The sequence below is a fragment of the Rhipicephalus microplus genome, chromosome 5 (genome assembly GCF_043290135.1).
Source record: "Rhipicephalus microplus isolate Deutch F79 chromosome 5, USDA_Rmic, whole genome shotgun sequence".
Lineage (NCBI taxonomy): Eukaryota > Metazoa > Arthropoda > Arachnida > Ixodida > Ixodidae > Rhipicephalus > Rhipicephalus microplus.
Window position 1 is genome coordinate 160,630,411 of NC_134704.1, and position 22,751 is coordinate 160,653,161.

A 22,751-nucleotide genomic window follows, 5' to 3' on the forward strand; every position below is an offset into this window, starting at 1 on the left:
ACAACGAAGAAGAACTTCGTGGTCAGCAACATGGTCGCTGTCGTCTCGCCGTGCCCACTGTCGAAGAAATGCTGCAGTGGATGCTTTATAGCCTCGGTCGCTGATGTCACGGACATGCGCAACTGTCGCTGCGTCGGAGCGTCCATACAGAAGGTCAGTATCGGCGTCTGCACATGCAGATCTGCCACGGAAAGGTAGATGGTGTCAACCGGCGGCGCGCACGTGTCATTCGTGCTCGGTAATCCTGTGACCGTCAGCAGCGAAACCTGTACAACGAAGAAGAACTTCGTGGTCAGCAACATGGTCGCTGTCATCTCGCCGTGCCCACACAAATTGTTCGTTTCAAGGAAATATACAAGTCGGCAGTTTATCTTTTTTTTTGAAAAGTTTGCACAAGCAGCTTGTAAGTGCAATAGGCCTCTAACTCAAAACTGAAGAAGGGTCGTTGCCCTTTTTCAAAATGGGAATAATAATAGCCTCTTTCTAGGAAGCAGGGATAGTGCCAGAAAACCAGATAGCATTATACAGAGTAAAGTTTTTTTGCGTTTTAATTGGGAGGTTTTTTTTAGCATTTCATACAGCACACGGTCGGAACCAGGGGCGGAATTACTGCAGGCGTTTAGTGATGCTTAGAGCTCAGTTGAGCTGAAAGCTTGGTTGTATGCCTCATATCTAGTAAACTTGTGTTCAAGTTTCTGTTTTTCTATTCTTGTTTTGTATTTTTGGAAAGCATCAGTATAGTGCGACGAGCTAAACACCTGTTCAAAGTGTGCGCACAGGAAGTTCGCGTGATCTTCCAAGCTGTCATCATGTGTGTCTACGAGTGGGAGTGAGTGTACTTGTCTTCCTGCTATTCTACCAATCAAGTTTCAGAATTTAGCCTCCTGTGTATCTATAATTAGTCCCCGATAAGAACTTCTGCCAGCTTTCTCTTCTGGCCTGCCGACGCGTTCTCCTGCCTTGAGACTTAAATTTCTTAAAGCTGTCGAGATTTGCGGCTGTCGGTGAGTTCCAAAGCAACCTCCATGCCCTGTTCTGCTCCTTTCATGCCTTCCAGCACTCAGTGTTTCACCATGGGACACGTCGCTTGACGGGCATACCAGATGTTTGCGGTATGCACTTCGCTACTGCATCAGTAAGAGAAGCTGTGAAGTACTGCAAAACTTCATCTATGTTTAATCTACATATGTCAGTCCGAGTTAAATGAGTAGTGTAGTGTAGTGACACCGTTCCCAGTCTGCTTTGTTTATCAGCCATTTGGGAACATGTTGGGGACATTCCTTTGTTGTTGGTGAACTCAACACTAAGGGAAAATGGTCACTTCCATATGAATTATATATGACTTTTTATTTCAGTAGGGGTAGAAGTGAAGGAGATACGATGCTGAGGTCTATCAAGAACCAGCCCTGCCCAGATGGCGCGTCGAAAGCGCACACGTGGCACCGCCTAACGAGTTGGCTGAAAAAGCCCTAGTAGGACAGCGCCACTAGGCCTGACTAGGCCACGTTAAAACCGTGACCACCTGTATAGATTGGCGACCTGCTCATACCGGTTCTCTCTACGGCTGCGCTTGACCCCAACTTTGGAGGATTATGTGTTTGTCTAGTTACAAAAGTGTCACGAAAGGCCGCCTCAACTTAACCCCATAGCAGCCGACGCGACAACTTGAAAAGTGCGTAGCTCCGTCGGAACGGTTCCCGCGTTTCGAGTGTTCCGCGGCAGGTATTTTTTTTCTTTTACCGTCGGAACGGTTTCTATTGTGCCGCGGCAGATATATTTTTTCTTCCTTTAGTAACTTGCCTGATGATCTTGGAATTTTCTGTTTGACTAGTGCGCAGAGACGAGGCCGAGAACGTGAAGTAGGCGCAATGACGGCATGCCTCGGCTCATCGCAGCGGTTCCAACAATTATTCAACGCGTCTGCTGTGTGTGTGCTCTGTGAAAAACTTTCTGTGCCGCTGTGTGGTGAACATTCACGCGTCCTTCATCGCGACACCATTGTTAATAATGTTGGCATTGTAATAAGAATGTCAATGGGAGCCCTGCCGTGCGTGACTAGCGGTTGTCACAGGGTGCCGCCGTTTAAATAAAAACATTGATGGCACTTGGTTCTTCAGACATGACATTTCAATGTCTTCATCGTCGAGGAGTCTGTCATTATTCACTGAAGGAGAAACATCTAAGGACTGTTGTAGCTGTGCAATTTATTCCGCCCATTTGAACGAAGAGAAGTGCCGAAACTGCAATGCTCGCATTTTCGTTTCTTGTACCACATTGAATCATCCGAGTCTCAGTTTTAGAGTTGCAAGCTTTTTAGCGCACGTATTACTTCGAGATCACGAATTACATGGAGTACGATTAGCTCCAGGCTTTTTTATAAAGCAGCGTAAGCTACGTATAACCACGACCTTACTTAACACGCCGTTTTTATGCATTACGTGGACCATGTTGCTGAACTTACCATATATTTAGCCTGCTACAAGCCACGGCACTTAATCATTTGTCCCATTGAAACCAGCACACTTATGTTACTTACAAAGGCAAAATTCAAACGCGTTCTCTGTAACTGCAACTCACCCGAGTCTTTCTGAAAATATAATTTGATGCACTTCCCTTAGTAGAGCCTCTTAACTGCTGTGCCCCTGATTAACCCACTAATTAAATGCCTAAGCCCATTATTTCAGAAACTCGTCTATGTTATACTGAAGAAAATTCGCATGCAGAAGGAACACACTTCATGCATTGTGAAATTCCAGTACATTTTATTTGTTTGCCAAGCTCAAAACTTGAGCACCTTTCGTGACTGTGGCATGGCGTGCAGCAACTTCTTTTTCGCATGAGTCCCGGATACGTTGCTAGAAAAATGCGCCAGAATGGGTCGCAGAAACTTCACGATAATGAGCTTAACATGTGCAATTGTATGGGCTACACTGTCATTCCTTTCACATTTGAACAGGGGGTTCTTAATGGCAGATGGAAGCACGGCACACGTGAACTTCTGCAGTGGCTGTGGTCGTTTGATCAGCAAAGGTGCCGCTCGTGAGGCAGCATATTCAACCAGGCTAACAAAGCCAACAAATGCTATGCTAAGGTACGACAGTCCACCCCTATCAATGCCTGCAATTATGGCAGTTGTCGTCGAGTGCGACTTCGGCGATTTGAGCTTCATGATGCATTCTTCACACGCAGCCTTCGTCTGTCTGCGAGAGATGGGGGTAATTTGTAGCGCCACGCTTTGCCGTGGCAGATCGGAGAACTAAAAAATAATAAACAAGCAAAAACAAACTTGGCGCGCAGGAGCGTTGCAGCACGGGCAGGTCGCTAATCTATAGAAGAGGTCGTGGTTAAAACGCATACGGAACGTTACGCGACGTGGTGTCGGCCAACGTTACTTGAACCAGGTCAGTTTCGCAGCTCCCCGCGCGCGCCGGCACGAGTGGCTGACGCGTGAACTAATGGCGCTGCTGTTCCGTCTTGCTTCACATACCACGCCGTGCGTCGCGACGCGCGTGTTGCCGCTTAGACACGACAACACGTTTTTGGCGCTCGGTCGCTTCTTCGCGCCATTATTTAGTGAACTGTCGTTCCTTACGAAAGAGTTCTAACATGTGACAAGAGCGCCAATAAACAATGCCTTATTGTTGTGCCCCGGGCCGCAAAAGCGGCTATGGAAATGACATTGATCATCATTTCTTTGAGCCACCCTGGGATCGCGATGAGTTTAAAAAAGCCACCCGCATGTTCCCGCGGAAAGAAGTCGAGTAAATGCGTCGCAGAGTTAGGGGGGGGGGGGGGGTATCACGTGTATGTTGCGTAACTGGGTATTGTTATTTCATCTTATTTACGGAATGATGAAGAAGCAGGTCCTTCAAGGAGTGCTTGGAGGCTGATGTTGGGTTGTGCCCCACTACTGGTTGAAGGTACTGTTGCTTCCAGCACATCTACTCGAGTCAAGCAAAGCGTAGCGAGAAATTTTTTTCGAGGGGAAATTGGGCGGGGGGAACCTGCTTCATTTCGGGCAAGGCACTCCCTTGAAATGATCATTTGCTATTCTCTATGCTATTGCGAAAAAAATTTCCGGGGGGGGGGGGGGGACATGGGCCCGGTGTGCTACTCCTGGCTATGTCTGGCATGAACACAAACTGCACTCTGTGTAACGAACCGGAAACGATTTGACATGCTGTGATGATGAGTAGTTTTTAGTGGCGCAAGGGCCAATTGATGGCGAAAGAGCGCCATTTAAATTGACTACAGATATGAACAATGATATGGAGCGTGGCTGTAAAGGGGCCTTAAGATTCCTCGCTCTAACGCGGGTTAAGACATGAAAGTAATAAAATCATGACAGTGGCGCGACATATGTGTTGTGATAGCTGATGGCAAAATGTCATGATAATAAAACCATGATGAAGATGTAGTCACCGCAGCCACGACCACTCTATAGAGGTCGTGCTACGGATGACCTCGAAATATCGGGTGAAAGCTTTGCACATCTTTTAAAAACGTAAAAAGTGTTTGCAGTTTTAAAAGCGGATCCCTACCGATGAGCATCCCAGGGTGTAGAGGGAGCTGCTGTCGGTAGGGCAGTAAAAAGTGCTTTTTTCTTAAAGCATCTAGCTCATTGCACTGGACGAGAATGTGGAGAACCGTAAAGGGCTCTCCACATCTCTCACAATATGGTCGATCACCGGTAGACAGAAGAAATGAATGTGTAGAATGTGTGTGTCCTGTTCTAAGCCTTGTTAGAATTACTTCTGTGTGCCGTGATTTTGATAGTGGCAGCCAATAACCTAGTTGCGGCTTAACAGCATGGAGCTTATTATCTGTGTGTTTATCCCACATGCTCTGCCAATACCCCCTGAGCTTTCGTTTTATAAAAGGTTTTAAGTCAAGTGCAGGGACTGGTGTAGATGCATTGGCAGTAGTGAGATTGGCGCAAGCAGCCAGATTGTCGGCCAAAACGTTCCCTTGTATTTCACGGTGCCCTGGAACCCAGCAGACAACGACATGCTGTTTTGATGTGTAGAGTGTGCACACAAGTCAGTAGAGTGACACCAGCACGGGGTTCTTGTGTTTTTTAGGAGTTTTCAGGGCTTTGACCACGCTTAGAGAATCTGTGTATATTACCGCCTTTTGTAATTTTATCTGTTTAATGTGTTTTACGACCGCCAGTATTGCGTAAGCTTCTCCTGTGAAGATGCTTGCATTAGGATGAAGAACGCCGTACTCGGTAAAGGATTGACCTACCGCTGCATATGACAAATTAGTGTTTGACTTTGACGCATCAGTAAAGAACTCAGGGCATGTGTATTTATGTTGTAGTTCTAAAAAGCATGTATGTATGTGCAAGTGGTGCGTGCTTTGTGACATCAACAAAAGAAACATCACAGTCTATAAGCTGCCACTGCCACGGTGGCAGATATGTTGCAGGAGCCATCAAACTGGGTTCAAGAAGAGGCACACCTGTTTCTTCGGCCAGGCTCTTTACACGCAGCGCGTAGGACTGCCTAAACGAAGGACGGTTCTCGAACAAGCCAGAACAAGACAAATCATTATTGTGAAATGGGAGGGATGTTTCTTGTCTGCCTTCACCTTCAAAAAGTGCTAAAATGACAAGGAACATCTTTGTAGGTGGAGCGACCATTCATTCGAATCCACGTACAGGCTCTCCACAGGGCTGGTGTGGAAAGCACCCGTAGAGAGGCGAATGCCTAGATGGTGGACAGGGTCGAGAATTTTCAAGGCTGATGGTGTTACCGACTGATAGATTATAGTACCGTAATCTAGGCGTGTGCGTACGAGGCTTTTATACAAGTTAATTAAACAATTCCTGTCACTACCCTATGTACTGTGTGACAACACTTTCAAAATGTTCATTGTTTTAAGCACCTGTCCCTTAAATACTTGATGTGTGGGGTGAAGGTTAGCTTAGTGTCTAATATGAGACCAAAAAACTTGTGCTCGGTCTTCACTGACAGAGGTTGACCATGCAGGTCAATGTCGGGGTCAGGATGGAGGCCCCTCTTTCGGCTGAACAAGACACAAGTTCTCTTTAGCGCGTTGAGTATAAAACCATTCTCGTTTGCCAATTGAGATACCTTGTTCAACTCTAGTTGAACGTGACGTTGGCACATTGAGATGTTGCACGATTAGTAACCAATCTGCACATCATCGACATATATGCAGTAAAAAATATTTCGTGGGAGGGACAGGTGCAAGGAATTCATTTTAACTATGAAAAGTGTGCAGCTCAATACACCTCCTTGTGGCACTCCTGTTTCTTGGACAAATACTCGAGATAAGACAGTGCCAACTTGGACACGGAATGTACGGTTGGACAGGTAGCTTTCGATAACTGTCAGCATTCTACCCCGCACACCTAAATGTGAGAGGTCTTGCAATATGCCGAAGCGCCATGCAGTGTCATAAGCCTTTTTCATATCGAGGAACACAGAAAGAAAAAATTGCTTATGAACAAAAGCGTCGCGAATTTGTGCTTTGATACGGACAAGGTGGTTAGTGGTGGACCGAGCCTCTCGAAACCCACACTGGTATGGGCCAAGTAGGCCACTAATTTCAAGAAAGTGCATCAGGCGCCTATTAATGATTTTTTCAAAGACTTTGCACATACAGCTGGTTAATGCTATTGGCCTGTAGCTGGAAACTGAGGCCGGGTCCTTGCCTTGTTTTAGGATTGGGATAATGATAGCTTCCTTCCAGGCTGAGGGTAGCTCGCCAGAAGACCATATCGCATTATACAGAGAGAGGAGAGCTTTCTGGGTTTCAGTGGGCAGGTGTTTTAACATTTCATATGCCACACGGTCCGGGCCTGGGGCAGATTTATTGCAGCAGGCAAGTGAGGCCTGCAGTTCAGCCAAACAGAAAGGTTCGTTGTATGCCTCATGTGTTCTGGGCTTGCGCTCTAATCTCTGTTTTTCTATTGCGGTTTCGTATCGTCGGAACACTTCACTATAGTGTGTTGAGCTGGAGACCTGTTCAAAGTGCGCTCCGAGAGTGTTTGCCTGGTCTTCCAAACTCTCCCCTTGTGCGTTCACTAGAGGAAGCGAATGTGCTCCTCGTCCTGCCACCTTACCAACCATGCTCCAGACTCTCGACTCATCTGTGTATGAGTTAATGCCCGATACAAATTTGTGCCAACTTTCTCTTCTCGCCTGTCGGCGCATCCTCCTTGCTTGCGACTTGACGCTCTTAAAGTTTACAAGATTCTCGGCTGTGGCGAGTCTCTTAGCAACCTCCATGCTTTATTTTGTTTTTTCCGAGCCTCACGGCACTCATTATTCCACCATGGTACTCGTCGTTTGCTTGACGGTACACATGTTTGGGGAATACATTTTGTTGCTGCATCAACCAGGAAAGCTGTAAAGTAGCATACAGCATCCTCTATGCTCAATGCCGCCATGTCAGTCCAAGAAAATGAAGTAATTTTTTGAAACTTTTCCCAATCAGCTTTGTCGGTGAGCCATTTGGGAACTTGTGCAGGACATGTATTTGTTGTTTATTTGCTGATAACGATAGGAAAATGGTCACTACCATATGGATCATTAATGACTTCCCATTTAAATAGAGGCAGGAGTGATGGGGATATTATGCTGAGGTCTATTGCTGAGTACGTATTGTTAGCAATGTTGTAGTATGTTGGCGCTTTCCGATTCAGCAGGCATGCACCGCAAGAAAATGAAGCTGTTCAATCAGGCGACCTCGAGCATCGCAGCGAGAGTCACCCCACAGATTGCTATGTGCATTGAAATCTCCCAGGAGAATATAAGGTTCTGGAAGTTCGTCTATGAGGGACTCGAATTCATGCTTTTCAAGACGGTGTTGTGGAGGTATGTAGAGAGAGCAGATGGTGACGAGCTTATTCAGTAGAACTGCTCGAACAGCCACCGCCTCAAGGGATGTTTGTAGTGTTAGGTGTGTGCATGCAATCCCTTGATTGACTATAATGGCAACACCACGGCATGGCACAATGGCATCATTCCGGTCTTTCCAAAAAATAACGTAGTGACGTAAAAAGTTGGTGTGTTTCGGTTTCAGGTGTGTCTCTTGTACGCACAGCACTTTAGGTGCATGTTTGTGTATAAGTTCCTGGATATCGTCGAGGTTTCTCAACAGTCCTCTGACGTTCCACTGTAGTATTTGTGTCATTTTAATTTAGTGTGGCGCTGTGCATACAGAGGTGTTGCGTTAGTTTACAGGGCCTTTTGAGGGCCCTGTGATTCGAGGTTTTTCTTTTTTGGCGTGCTCCAAGGAGTTGCGCCTATCTTTCGGCGTCTGAGGCGCCGGAGGAGTGGGACTTGTATCCATCACCTCTTGTGAGGTGGTGGATGGTGCCTGCTGGGCAGGCACATTCATTGAACTTTCGGACCTGACTGCGCCTGCAGTGGTCCTAGGTTCAGCAGACACTAGGGTCTGCCGGCCCTGTTTGTCAGGTGGCGGAGCAGTACAGGCTGCTCCAGCCGGGGGCGCTGGCGGCACGACCGCGGCCACACACTGTGTGACATTCGCGGGTGCTGAGGCATGTGGCGCGGCGCCCCGGCGTGTCACATCTGCAAAGGAGGGATAAAATGGGTTGTGTATTGCGAAGCGTTGGCGCGCTTCTTGGAATGTGAGATTGAATTTAACCTTAAGTTCTACTATTTGTTTCTCTTTTTTCCATGCGGGGCATGATCGTGAGTAGGCAGCGTGGTCTCCTTCACAGTTCGAACAATGAGTTGTTTCTGAGGTGCAGTTGTCCGATATGTGTTGAATGGATGCGCACTTTGCGCAAGTAGCACGCCCTCTGCAACTCTGCGATCCATGACGGAAACGTTGGCACTTGAAACATCGACGAGGGTTGGGAATGTATGGTCTTACACGAAGCTTACAATAGCCGGTTTCGATTGATTCTGGTAGGTCACTTGTTCCGAAGGTAATTATTACGTGTTTTGTAGGGATCAGCTTGTTGTTTCGTCTTATTGTTATTCGTTGGACTTTGACCACGTTCTGGTCCTGCCAGCCTTCGAGCAGCTCACTTTCAGAAAGCTCAGTAAGATCATCATCAGAAATTACGCCACGGACAATGCTCATGGACCTGTGTGGGCCCACCGAAAGAGGGGTTTCACCAAAGGCTACAAGCTTAGACAGCTTTTCATACTGAGCTTTGTCACGAACCTCCAGAAGAAGATCGCCACTTCCCATCTTTGTTACTTTGTAACCTGGGCCTATTGCTTCTGTGAGAGTTTTGGAAACGAGGAAAGGTGAAATAGCTCGGACTGTCTTCTTTTCGTTTTGACTGTGGATTACATGGTACTTTGGGAATGTCGGCTTTGGTGTGTTAGGCAGGAAAGTATCTTTGGTGCGCCACCTTTTTAGGGAGCGATCAGGAAGGGGGGGGGGAAGATTTTGCCATAAAATACAATAAAGTTCGGCGGCGATGGTGGCCACCCACCACCAAGCCCAACAAGGGGACGCTACAAGGTTGACTAGTGAACACTTGGAGACGGCAGCCATGCATCGCCGCTATAACCGAATATAACTACCCAAGGTTGGGTAACTACACAGGGTTAACCATCGCCGCCAGGAAATTCTGAAGTAAACGGAAAAGGGGAGATGACAGGGCAGATAAAAAGTGAGAGATAAAGACGAAGATGTAGAAAGACAGAGATAGGAAAAGGCGACTGTCGATTTCCCCTGGGTGGGTCAGCCCAGGGGTGCCGTCTACTTGAAGCCGGGGCCAAAGGGGTGTGTTGCCTCTGCCGGGGGGCCTTAAAGATCCAATCACCCAGCGTCGGCTCAACCCCCCGGATCCCCTTTTCCCCGGACACGGCAAAGCCACGCACGGCTAGGCGTGGGAGGGAGTCAAAACTCCCCCGTTAGCTCAGGTCCGTGGTGTCGCTACACACCAAACGCCTATTTGCGCAGGCGCCCCTGCGGGGGATTTGACATGCTGTGAGTGAGTTCTGGAATCCAATATTCTTTTGGGATGTGATACAAAAGACCCAGAAGAAATATCTGCCGATAACACCTCATGGCATACGTTATATTTCAATACAGAATGAGGGGGGTGTTCCATAAAATATGACGCGATTTCTCGGCCTTTACAGTTTTTGGATAAAACGCATGGCCGTGAGCCACATGGATCCTAAAGCAAAATTGGCACGGAAAACTTCATTGAATGCGTAATATGTGCGCAAGATAGATTGAACGTTTATATAACCTCAAAATCGTATGCAGGTGCTTGATGAATTGGTAAAAATGAACCGTTCTTAAACCGTCAAAGTGGTGCGAGTAGACCAATATCGTTTTTATGAATGTGTAATGATTGATTAGTGGTGTTTATTGGCGCAAGGGCCAGATATGGCCAAAGAGCGCCAGAACGATGATAATGAATTGCGGGATGTGCAGTGTAGATAAAACAAATGTGACGTGGCTGTAAATGGGCCTAAAAAACAGTCGCTGTAGGTGTGTAAAAATATACATATGGTAAAATTATGGCAATGACAAATGATGTGAGCTATGGAGACATAAAATGATTTAAAAGTGATAAGTATGTCAAATAAAAACTTGGCATGGAGCACCAGTGCCTCGACAGAGCCCTTAAAACAAGAGCATGGAGGCCTGGGCTCATTGAAATCTGCTATCACAGCAGCATCCTCTGAACAGAGGATGTGCTATGAACCTGTTGGGCTAAAAACATTCAATGTTGGACTAAACACATTCAGTACTACTTCCTTTAAAAAGCTTAAAACTGATTTTGTATTAAAAAGCGGCTTTTCACCGAGAAACATAATCAGATGTAAAGGAAGATTATAGCGATATGCTAAACCAAAATATTTCTTTCTCTCCCTTTCAGCTTCCGCACACTCCAGGAGGACGTGGAGGACGGTTAGCCTGTCACCACATCTACCACAAGTAGGAGGTTCATCGCCAGTCAGAAGAAAGTTATGAGTACCATAAGTGTGTCCTATTCTGAGGCGACAGAATAGGACATCAGTTCGCCGTGTTCTTGTAGCGGAGGGCCAGTAACCCAACCGCGGCTTAATCAAATGAAGCTTATTATTTATTTCTGTGTCCCACAAGCGTTGCCAGTGGTTTCGCAGTTTCTTTCGTAGAAAGGGTTTTAGATCTGTTGCAGGGACAGTAGCGGTGGGGTTAATAGCGCGCATTATAATTTACGTGGCCATTTGGTCAGCTAACACATTGCCCTCGATACTTCTATGGCCAGGTACCCAGCAAATGATAATATGCTGGTTGGACATATACGCTGTACACAGAACGGTATATTGCTCAATTATTATCGGATTTCTGAATCTGAAAAGGGATCTTATAGCATTTACGACGCTTAACGAATCTGTGAATATAATTGATTTTTGTATGTTTGATTTCCGTATATGCTTCACAGCAGACAATAGTGCATAACCCTCAGCCGTAAATATACTTGTTTCTGGGTGCAGCACGCCGGATTCCGAAAAGGATGGTCCGACGGCTGCATAAGCCACCCCTGCATGCGACTTAGAAGCGTCAGTATAAAACTCTACGCATGAGTAGTTGGACTGGAGTTCTCGGAAATGCATTTTAATATGTGCTTCTGGTGCGTGTTTAGTGATCTCAACAAATGAGGTGTCACAGTGTATAAGCTGCCACTGCCACGGCGGTAAAAGTATCCCTGTGGGCGTAGGACAGAGTTCCAGCAGCGGAACACCCATTTCCTCACATAAGTTTCTCACACGCAAGGAGAACGGCTTTCTCACTGTGGGTCGATTATGGAAGAGGGTGGCAGCGGTCATATCGTTTATAGTTGAATAAGATGGATGCTTAATGTTTGCACGTACCTTTATAAAATATGTGAAACTGCTATAGGATCGCTGCAGGTGAAGTGACCACTGATTCGACTCTACATAGAGGCTCTGGATCGGGCTTGTCCTGAAAGCACCGGTTGCAAGTCGGATACCCAGATGGTGAACGGGGTCTAGGATTTTTATGCACTTGGCGTTGCGGAATGATAAATTATAGAGGCATAATCAAGGCGCGACCCGACAAGGCTTTTGTATAACTTCAAGAGGCACTTTCGATCACTACCCCATGTTGTACGTGACAAGAGTTTTAGGACGTTCATCGCTTTCAAACATTTCATTTTGACATATTTAATATGGGGAATAAACGTAAGTTTAGAATCTAAAGTGGTTCCCAGGAATTTATGCTCGCTGCTTACAGAGAGTTGGTCTCCCTTGATCGCGACATTTGGTTGTGGCATTACCCCTCGTTTGTTGGAGAAAAGTATGCAAGTACTTTTCTTCGTGTTTACTTTAAAACCGTTTTCATCCGCCCATTTAGAGAATTTATTCATTCCAAGCTGCACTTGTCGTTCGCAGACAGACATATTGCATGATTTGAAACTCATCTGCACATCATCAACATACACGAAATAAAACATCGCACTTGGAATGACTGACTGCAGGGAGTTCATTTTTACAAGAAAGAGTGTGCAACTAAGCACGCCACCTTGCGGAACACCAGTCTCTTGGGTAAAAGTTCTAGAGAGAGCATTCCCTACTTTTACGCGAAAGGTTCGGTTAGACAGGTAACTTTTAATTGTGTTTAGCATGTTCCCACGGATGCCCATGGTGACAAGATCGCGGAGAATCCCAAATCGCCATGTGGTGTCATACGCCTTCTCTAAGTCTAGGAATACGGAAAGTACAAACTGCCTATGAATAAATGCATCTCTGATGTATGTCTCTATGCGAACAAGGTGGTCTGTTGTCGACCTCCCCTCTCTGAAACCACACTGAAGGGGGTCTAGTATACTGTTACTTTCTAAAAAGTGGATTAAGCGCCGGGTTATCATTTTTTCATATAGTTTGCATAGACAGCTTGTTAGCGCTATTGGCCTGTAGCTGGCGGCCAAAGACGGATCTTTGCCTTGTTTAAGTACTGGGATGACTATAGCTTCTTTCCATGACAATGGAATATACCCAACTGCCCACATGTTATTGAAGAGAGTTAGGAGTGTTTTTAGTGCTTCGGGGTGAAGGTACCTGACCATTTCGTATGTTATACGATCAACACCTGGCGCTGAGTTGTTGCAGCACGCAAGAGATGCCTTAAGTTCAGCTAATGTAAATGGGCAGTTGTAAGACTCACTGGATGGACGTTTACATTTAAGGGGCTGTCGCTCTTCGCGTTCTTTGAATTTTAAGAACGTTTCTGTATAGTTTGATGCACTTGAGACGTATTCAAAGTGTTCGCCTAGGCAGTCCGCCTGCTCCTCCAGGCTCTCCCCTCGGCTATTTACCAAAGGTAGGGGGTGTGTCTCCCGACCCATTAACTTGTTTACCCTATTCCAAACCTTCGTTTCGTCGGAGTAAGAATTTATACCGGAGATGTACCTATTCCAACTTTCTTTCTTTGCAAGACGACGCGTTCTTCTGGCTTGGGACTTAACCTGTTTGAAATTGTTGAGGTTTTCAGCTGTTGGGTAATTTCGGAGTAGTCTCCAAGCTTTATTTTATCTATTGCGCGCTTTCCGACAATCGTCGTTCCACCATGGAATGCGACGTTTATTGGTCATTCCGTTGGTTTGCTTGATACATTTCACTGCAGCGTCAATAATAAAACCTGTTAGGAATGCTACAGCATCGTCTATATTAAAATCAGCAATCTCATCTCCGTCTAAAAATGTAATTTCTCGAAACAGTTCCCAGTTGGCTGACTTGGTGTTCTAGCGAGGAAAGTCAGGCGAGCATGTATCTTCTTTTGTTAACTTTAACATTATCGGGAAGTGGTCACTCCCAAAGGGGTTCTTGAGAACAGACCACTCCAGATAAGGAATTAGTGTACACGAGACAATACTCAGGTCTATAGAAGAGTATGTGTTGTGCGTAGTGCTATAATATGTTGATTCTTTTTTGTTAAGTAAACATGCACCTGACGAAAACAGAAAGTGTTCTATTAGGCGTCCTCGTGCATCCAAACGGGAGTCGCCCCATAAAGGATTATGTGCGTTTAGATCACCAACGACTATATATGGCGGAGGAAGTTCATCAATGAAGCTTTGAAATTCTGTCTTTGAAAGTTGATAGCACGGAGGAATGTAAATAGAAGTAATTGTTAGTAGCTTCCCGAACAGCACTGCTCGGACAGCAACTGCCTCAAGAGAAGTTCGGAGGTTTAATTGCTTACAGGCAACACCTTTCTCAACTATTATAGCGACACCGCCCGACGAGGCGGCAGCGTCGTCACGGTCTTTGCGGAAGATAGCATATTGCTTTAGAAAATTTGTTTGTGTGGACTTGAGATGTGCTTCCTGAACACACAGCACCTTTGGAGTATGTTTATTAAGGAGTTCTCTAATATCATCGAGGTTATGGAGAAGTCCTCTCACATTCCACTGTAAATTCTGCGTGTCCATTTTAGATGTGTTTTGTGCTGTGTGCTCAAGGATAGAAAATTAGCTCACGGACCCTTTCCAGGGGCCGTGACACGAGATTTTTCTTTTTTGGATCGGTCGACGGAGTCGCGCCGATCCTTAGGCGCTTGCTGCGCCCTCACGCTCGAAGTTGTGTCCATTGCCTCTAGCGAGGCACTGGACAAGCGCTCTTGCGAGCGCTGCGGTTGTTTTGAGGGCCTCGCCTCTAAAGACAAGGCCTTCGCGGCCCCCAGCCCAGAGGTTGGTGGGTCCTTCTTCGATGGCGGAGCAGCAGTGGCTGCAACCACCGTGGGGGCGGATGGCGTCACCGCTGGCTCACTACACGTGTGCCAGACAGGCGCCGGGGGCCGTCGTGGCGCTGCCCCCTGACGCGCCACTTCGGCAAAGCTGGTTTCTGGCAGGTAGGACACCTGCCTTCGTGCCTCCCTAAATGAAATGTTTTGCTTTACTTTAATCGTGACAATTTCCTTTTCTTTTTTCCAGCTGGGGCATGACCGTGAGTATGCGGCATGCTCCCCGTTACAGTTCACACAGTGAGGAGAGTTTTCACAAGCATCAGTTGTGTGTTCATCAGCACTGCATTTCGCACAAGTTAGGCGGCCTCGGCAGTTCTGAGAACTGTGGCCGAACCGCTGGCATTTAAAACATCTGAGAGGGTTCGGTATATATGGCCTCACTCGAAGCTTGATGTACCCTGCCTCAACAGAGTCGGGCAGTACACTTGATTTGAAAGTAAGTATTAAGTGCTTAGTCTGGATTTCTTTGCCATCGCGCCTCATCCTAATTCGTTTCACATTGATGACATTCTGTTCGCTAAAACCCTCCAGGAGTTCAGCCTCCGTCAGCCCTAACAGGTCATCATCTGAGACAACGCCACGGGTGGTGTTCATGGTTCGGTGCGGGGTTACTATTAATTTGGTATCTGCAAATTTCTTTAGGTTAGGCAATTTTTCATATTGTTTCTGGTCGCGGAGCTCCAACAGGAGGTCACCACTTGCCATTCTCGAAGCTTTATATCCTGGGCCGAAGATTTCTGTCAAAGACTTCGAAACAAGAAAAGGTGAAATTGTTCTCACTGGTTTGCCGGGTGTGTCAGCGTGGACAACGTGAAATCGGGGAAAGGATACTCTCTGGTGACCATAAAACTGGAAGACTTCATCGGTGCGCCCTCTTTTCTGAGGGCGATCAGGGAGTGGGGGGAAGGAACTAGCCATAAGAAAAGGTTTCTTTTCGGCAGCGGTGCCAGCCACCCACCATGGAGTCCTACAAGGGGACGCTGCAGGGTCTGGAAGCACAGGCCCTGCAGACGCCAGCTGTACACCACCACTATAACCGAATATGGTGTATCCAAGGTAGGATAGCCACACAAGGTTAACCCTTGCCGCCAGGAAACACGGAAGTCAACGGAAGAGAGTAGAGGACAGGAAAGATTTAAAGTAAGAGAAAAGACGAAGATGTGAGGGGGAGACAGGAAAAGGCGACTGCCGATTTCCCCTGGGTGGGTCAGCCCAGGGGTGCCGTCTACGTGAAGCCGGGGCCAACGGGGTGTGTTGCCTCTGCCGGGGGGCCTTAAAGGTCCAATCACCCAGCGTCAGCTCAACCCCCAGGATCTCCTTTTCCCCGGGCACGGCAAAGCCACGCACGGCTAGGCGTGGGAGGGAGCCGAAGCTCCCCCGTTAGCTCGGGTCCGTGGTGTCGCTACACACCAAACGCCTACTTGCGCAGGCGCCCCTGCGGGGTTTATGAATATGTATTCATTAACTTCTCAATAAAAAGGTTCTAAAAAGCACACGCGTGCCTGTGTAGTAGAACTCCCGCTCTCCCCGCGAACTGCCCGGGCTCGACCCCAACTCAGACCCAGAACTTTATATATTTGCATCTTGCTAAATTTTTCAGTCATGCCCAAGATGATTATTTTTCGCTCACAACCAAGGAAACCGACGCCGACGCGAGAATTTCTACGAAACGAACTCTTTAACGCTGTCGCGTTAAAAATGGGCACAGATGTTGTGCCGCAAGGATGGGCGGCTGACTCACAAGTCCGCTTTATGTGAGTGACATTTTGCGGCGGACGATAGTGTCAAATATTATGAGTACACAAAAATGAGAAATGAAATACTTCCACCTCGAGGAAAATGGGCGCTAGTGCCAAAGGCATTACCTCGCTTTTTTCCCGGTCTGCCAGAGTGCATATCGAAGGCACATGTGACGACAAGAACAAGGAGGACACACACACACACACACACACACACACACACACACACACACACACGCGCGCGCGCGCGCGCGCGCGCGCGTGCTAGGGATGAGGTTATGCCAGATAATGAAATAGGGAAGTCATGGTCATGAAATCGGTCGAGTGATTTTAGCGACGACGCATCTCCGGGCAGATCAGACGTCTCGTCAGCTACATCGTTTGCGCTCAATGAAGCGATGAACTTCTCATTGCCTTCCGCGTGCAGAAGCCCAAAATTAATCGATGATGCCGGGTCAGGGATGACGTGCTGTGTTCTTCTACTGCAGAAATCTTGCACCAGCAGCTGCTACTACAAAGAACTGTTGTAGTGGAACGAGGTGGTAGCTCTAGATTGTGCCCACAACTATTAGTGTTCATCGTAAACACTGTACAGTGTTTACAAAGCGGCCTACTATAGCTTTCTCTGCCTGTCCTACGGAGGCCACTGCTAGCCAAATACCTTCAAAGGTGGGAAAACCAGAAAACAAAAGGTCCGCAACTTCTCCAAGAGCTTTGCCCGTGCGACTGCCTCAAAAAGGAAGAAACATAAGGAGATCCTGGCTCTTGAGCGAAAGCTTTCCGCAGGTTCGATTGAGGGAATCGAAAATACCCATGCTGAGCTTCCTCATTTGCTAAGGCTTCCATTTATGACACCACTAATGTAACGAGTGTTCGGCAATAACCCAGTGAAATTATTCGAGAAAGATGGCTAATACTTTAGCCATCTTTCGCGCGAGAGTTGGCATGATAACTACAATTTTTAATGCCCTCATGAGAGAATTCTCTCGCGAGAAAGATGGTTGATAACTACACAATATAAAAAATTGCCACCTTGAGCAAACTGTATTTCTAAAAAGTGTTTTCATTTTAGCGCAGTGGACATTTGGCTGGGAAATTTTGCAGGCCGACGAACACTCGAAAGAACGTGAAAGATGCACAGCTGATTATAAAATAAAGTACGCTTAAGATGAACCACTAATATAGAAGGACGATCGCATACTAACAACTCGTCCTCTGTAGTTCTATTCTGGCGCTTTGTGTTTTGAGCACTCTGTTTTGATAATGTATTGCGAACTAGCGACTGTTTTTCACGCCGACACTAGCCAGCCGCGTTCTGACTGCGTGCAGCGCCCCCGCTGCATGCATCACGGAGGAGTCTTTTCGCAGTCGGCGGACGGCAGACTAGCATATCTTTCTAGGGACCATATATCGCCCGGTAGGCCAGCTAGGCCTCGCCGAGACCGGCGCGCAGCCATGCGTACGCTGTTCGGACAGTAAGACAGCAGCCGAAATCGCACTCCACACTGCCAGCGAACCATCTAGGGAACACAGGCTTCTCTACGGGACGGCGACAGGTGATCCTGTGGTCATATCGGACTTTCGGAGTGGTCGGTGAAATTTTTTTTTCGTCTGCGTATTTAGCTCAGTAGTGCTCAGTTGTTGCAACGGCTTTTTCGGACTGTCTTTTCCGCCAGATTTTGTTTCGCATGTGTAGCAGTGCTTTGGCTATCATCGAACTTTTTTGTGTGTGGTTGGAACTTCGTTTTTCTATTTGCTCTGATTGCAAAAAGCGCGGCGTACCCATACTTTAGGATTTTTAGAGGATCAGACAACATGGCAGACAAGAGCAAAACGTACAAACAGCGCTTCAGAGACTGCTGACTTAAAGACTATAAGTACAAGGAGTGGCTTATGGTGATGTCCGGGGACCCCTTCAAAGCTTTTTGCAAATTGTGCAAGTGTTCTATTGAGGCGAAGAAAGCGAGCATCGATAAGCACGCCGCGTGTTCGAAACACATGGAATGTGTGCCACGCAAAGAATTTCAGCAGCCTGCTATAACTGATGTCATGCCACGTGCAATGCCAAGTCCTGTGCAACAAGCAGAAGCCACTCTTGCTCTTTTTGTGACCGAGCATTGCGCGATGAACACCACCGACCACTTGGGAGAAGCTTGCAAGCGGATTTTTCAAGATAGCAAGGTCGCGTCTAATATCAAGATTCATCGCACAAAGTGTACTAACGTGATATAGAACGTCCTTGCACCACATTTTGAAAATTCGTTACGGGAAGATATTGCCGAACAAAAATACAGCGTTCTTATCGACGAATCGACCGATATTAGTGTCGTCAAGGTGCTCGGCATCGTCATCAGGTATTTTTCCAAGTCAAACGGCGAAATCGTTTCGACTTTCCTCACCCTGCAAGAACTTGAACAGTGCAATGCTGACGACATCGCCTCGGCGCTTTTGGAAGGATTGCGTTGCAAGGGTTTGAACCCGAAAAACCTTGTTGGTATTGGAGTGGACAATGCAAACGTCATGACGGGCGTGAACAGTGGCGTCTACACTCGACTAAGGAAAGAAATTCCTCATCTTGTGGTGGTGCGATGCGTCTGCCATTCTTTTCAGCTTGCAGTTTCGCATGCGTCGGTTGCCTTGCCGCGAAACATAGAATTTCTGGTGCGAGAGACCTACCGATGGTTTGCTCACTCCTCGAGAAGGAAACTGGAATACCAAAGCTTATACCGTGAAATGAACGACGGAGAGACACCAGTTACTATACCACAAGCCTGTGACACACGAGGGTTGTCAATACACACGGCAGTAAATAGGATACTTGCCCAATGGGCTGAACTGAAGGAAGTTTTTGAGAAAGCACAGAGGGAAAAAAATTGCTACACGGCAATGATGCTGTTTGAAATGTACAGTGACCCCAAAAACAAATGCTACCTACTGTTGCTGGACTGGGTTTTAGCAGAAGTTCAGCGTGTGAACAAATTCTATCAAGCGAAAAAACAAGATCCGATGAAATTGTTCGAGGATCTCATGCTCCTTGTCAAATCTACCGCCGCAAAAGTATCTCTGCCAACTTCCCGATACGACGTGTTAACTGTCAATATCAACGAGTATCTCGACCCGAATCCGTACTTCGGTCACCGGTTCGAAACAGCACTCCGAGACGCATGTTTGCCACGTGATGATGAAAATGAGCTGCGTCTTCGCGCCCGACAATTCATTGTGGAACTTTTCAACCAGCTGCGTCAGCGGCTTCCAGAGAAAATTCAGTGCTTGCAAAAAGCTTCCCTGCTCTCATTAGAGCACGCACTGAAAGCAACACAGGAGCCAATTACGGAATTGGCGGCACAGTTTCCCTCCGTGGAAGCTGTGTCCACTTGCGAAATGCAGTGGAGGAATTCGCGGCACGTGAAATGGTGCTGTACGGATACAACCGATGGTTTCTGGGCCGAAGTTGGTTCCTACAGGGACGCGCATGGTGACAACCCCTTTGCCGAGCTGGATACACTCGCCATGACAGTGCTTTCGTTGCCTTTCTCAAACGCTGGAGTAGAAAGATGCTTCAGCGATAAGAGCATCGTGAAGAGCAAGCGTCGCAATAGGTTGGACATTTACACACTGAATGCGCTGCTAACTGTAAGCAACAGGCTTCGGAGGCATAAAAAAATGCCATGAATATAGCTTGCCAAGTGATGTGGTGGCCAAAATCAGTACGATGGCATCGTACTCAACGGCAGAGGACGATACTCTGCAAACTGCAGACATTATCGAAGAACTGTGTGTACAGCAGGACTGATTGTTTGTGTGTACTATCATTGATTATAATTGTTTTGCCCTACGCCTTCTGCTGGAATTGCTAAAAGATGGTTCTGTTTTCATTCGCCAATGTGGGTGATTGTTCTTTTAGAAGTGCGCTGAAATCTCTTTTGTACATTATGTGCATAAAATGCTATTTTGGATTGTTTCGTTCGTTTTGTGCTCATTTGCGTTTATAATTTTGTGTTCATCTGTCTGGCCGTGCACGTGCTACTGCATATGGCAACAAAAAAAACAATATAGAAATGCTTCGAGTAAGGCTATAAAACAGGCACTGAAAATTCTGATGATGATGATGATGATGATGTTTGATGTTTTATGGCGCAAGGGCCATTTCACGGCCAAAGAGCGCCAGTTCATCTTACTAAAATTATGGACAATGATTGTGATAAGCGGCTGTATAAGGGCCATAAAATTCCTCGCAGTAAGGCGGGTAAAAACATACAAGTAATAAAATCATGACCATGCGGTGAAAGGTGTGTGTGATGTGAATAGATGACAAAAGTTGGTGATAATAAAAGACGATGGTGCATATGTATGGCATTAGCACAAGTGCCTCACTCGTTCATACCCTTGCGTCCAAGGGCCGTGAGGCATGTGCTTTCTTGTGTAGCCACCGCAGCAAAAACCTCTCTGGAGAGGTCATGCTACGGTATGCCCGGGTATATGACATGAAAGCTATGAATTTCTTTTAAAAACGCTAACAATGATTTATAACTAAAAAGCGGTTCCCTACCGACAAACATTGCAGGGTGTAAAGGTATATGTTGTCGGTAGGGTAATGGAAAGTGTTGTTTTCTTACAGTGTCCAATTGTTTGCACTCAATTAAAATGTGAAGGACTGTCAATGCTTCACCACATCTGTCACACAATGGTGGATCGCCACCGGACAAAAGGTGTGTGTGTGTCGTGTATGTGTGTCCTACCCTGAGTCTCGTTAGTATCACCTCTGTATAACGCGATTTCGATACGGGCGGCCAATGACCAAGGTGTGGCTTAATAACGTGTAGTTTGTTTTGTGTGTGTGTATCCCACTTGCTCTGCCAGTATACTCTAAGGTTTCGTTTCAGGGATGGTTTAAGATCGAGGGCCGGGATTGATATGGGTGTAGGGGCAGTGCTTTTGTGCACGGATGCAGCGAGCTGATCCGCCCTCACGTTGCCTTGAATCTCACGGTGCCCTGGCACCCAGCACACTACAACATGTTGTTTGAGTGTGTAAAGTGTGCATAAAATAGAGTAAAGGGAGACAAGGACTGGGTTTTTTTGTTTTTTCAGACTGTGCAGAGCCGTTACCGCACTTAGGGAGTCTGTATAAATTACTGCTTTTTGTATTTGTAATTTTTTGATGTGTTTAGCTGCCACAAGTATCGCGTACGCTTCCGCTGTGAAGATACTTGTGCGTGGATGTAGTGGACCAGCATCCGAAAAGGATGGGCCTACAGCAGCGTAGGACACAGAGGAGTTAGTCTTGGAGGCATCTGTGAAGAACTCAGGACATGTGTATTTGTGTTGAAGTTCCAAAAAGTATGTTCGGATATGGGCAACAGGTGCATGTTTTGTAACTTCTAGGAAAGACACATCGCAGTCTATAGTCTGCCATTGCCACGGTGGCGGATATGCTACAGGAGCCATTAAACTGTGTTCTAGTGAGATTCCAGTTTCCTCAGCTAGACTCTTCAAGCGAATAGAGAAGGGCTGCCTCATCGAAGGCCTGTTTTGAAACAAAATTGAGCTCGACAAATCATTAATAGTAGAGTATGAGGGGTGCTTCTTGTCTGCTTTCACCTTAAGGTAATAAACAAAGGACATGTAAGTTCTCTGCAGATGAAGCGACCACTCATTTGACTCAACATAAAGGCTTTCTACGGGGCTGGTGCGAAAAGCACCCGTAGAAAGGCGGATGCCCAAATGGTGCACGGGGTCCAGCATCTTCAAAGCACTTTGAGTCGCAGACTGATAAACAACAGCCCCATAATCTAAGCGGGTGCGAATGAGGCTTCTATATAGGTTCATGAGACATTGCCTGTCACTACCCCACCTAGTACGTGACAACACTTTTAAAACATTCATGGCTTTTAAACATTTTGTTTTTAGATACTTGATGTGCGGTACGAAGGTCAACTTGTTGTCCAAGATTAATCCTAGGAATTTATGCTCCGTACTGACAGACAGACGCTGACCGTTCAGTTCAATGTCGGGTTCTGAGTGCATGCCTCTCTTTCTGGAGAACAGGACACACGTGCTTTTTTGTGGGTTCAGTCGGAATCCGTTTTCCTCTGCCCATTTTGAGAGCTTGTTTAAACCTAACTGAACCTGCCGCTCACACATTGCAAGATTGCAAGACCTAAAGCCAAGCTGGACGTCATCCACATATGTACAATAAAACATATTGCGAGGGATGGTCAAGCGCAGGGAATTCATTTTTATGAGAAAAAGTGTGCAGCTAAGTACACCACCTTGTGGAACGCCTGTT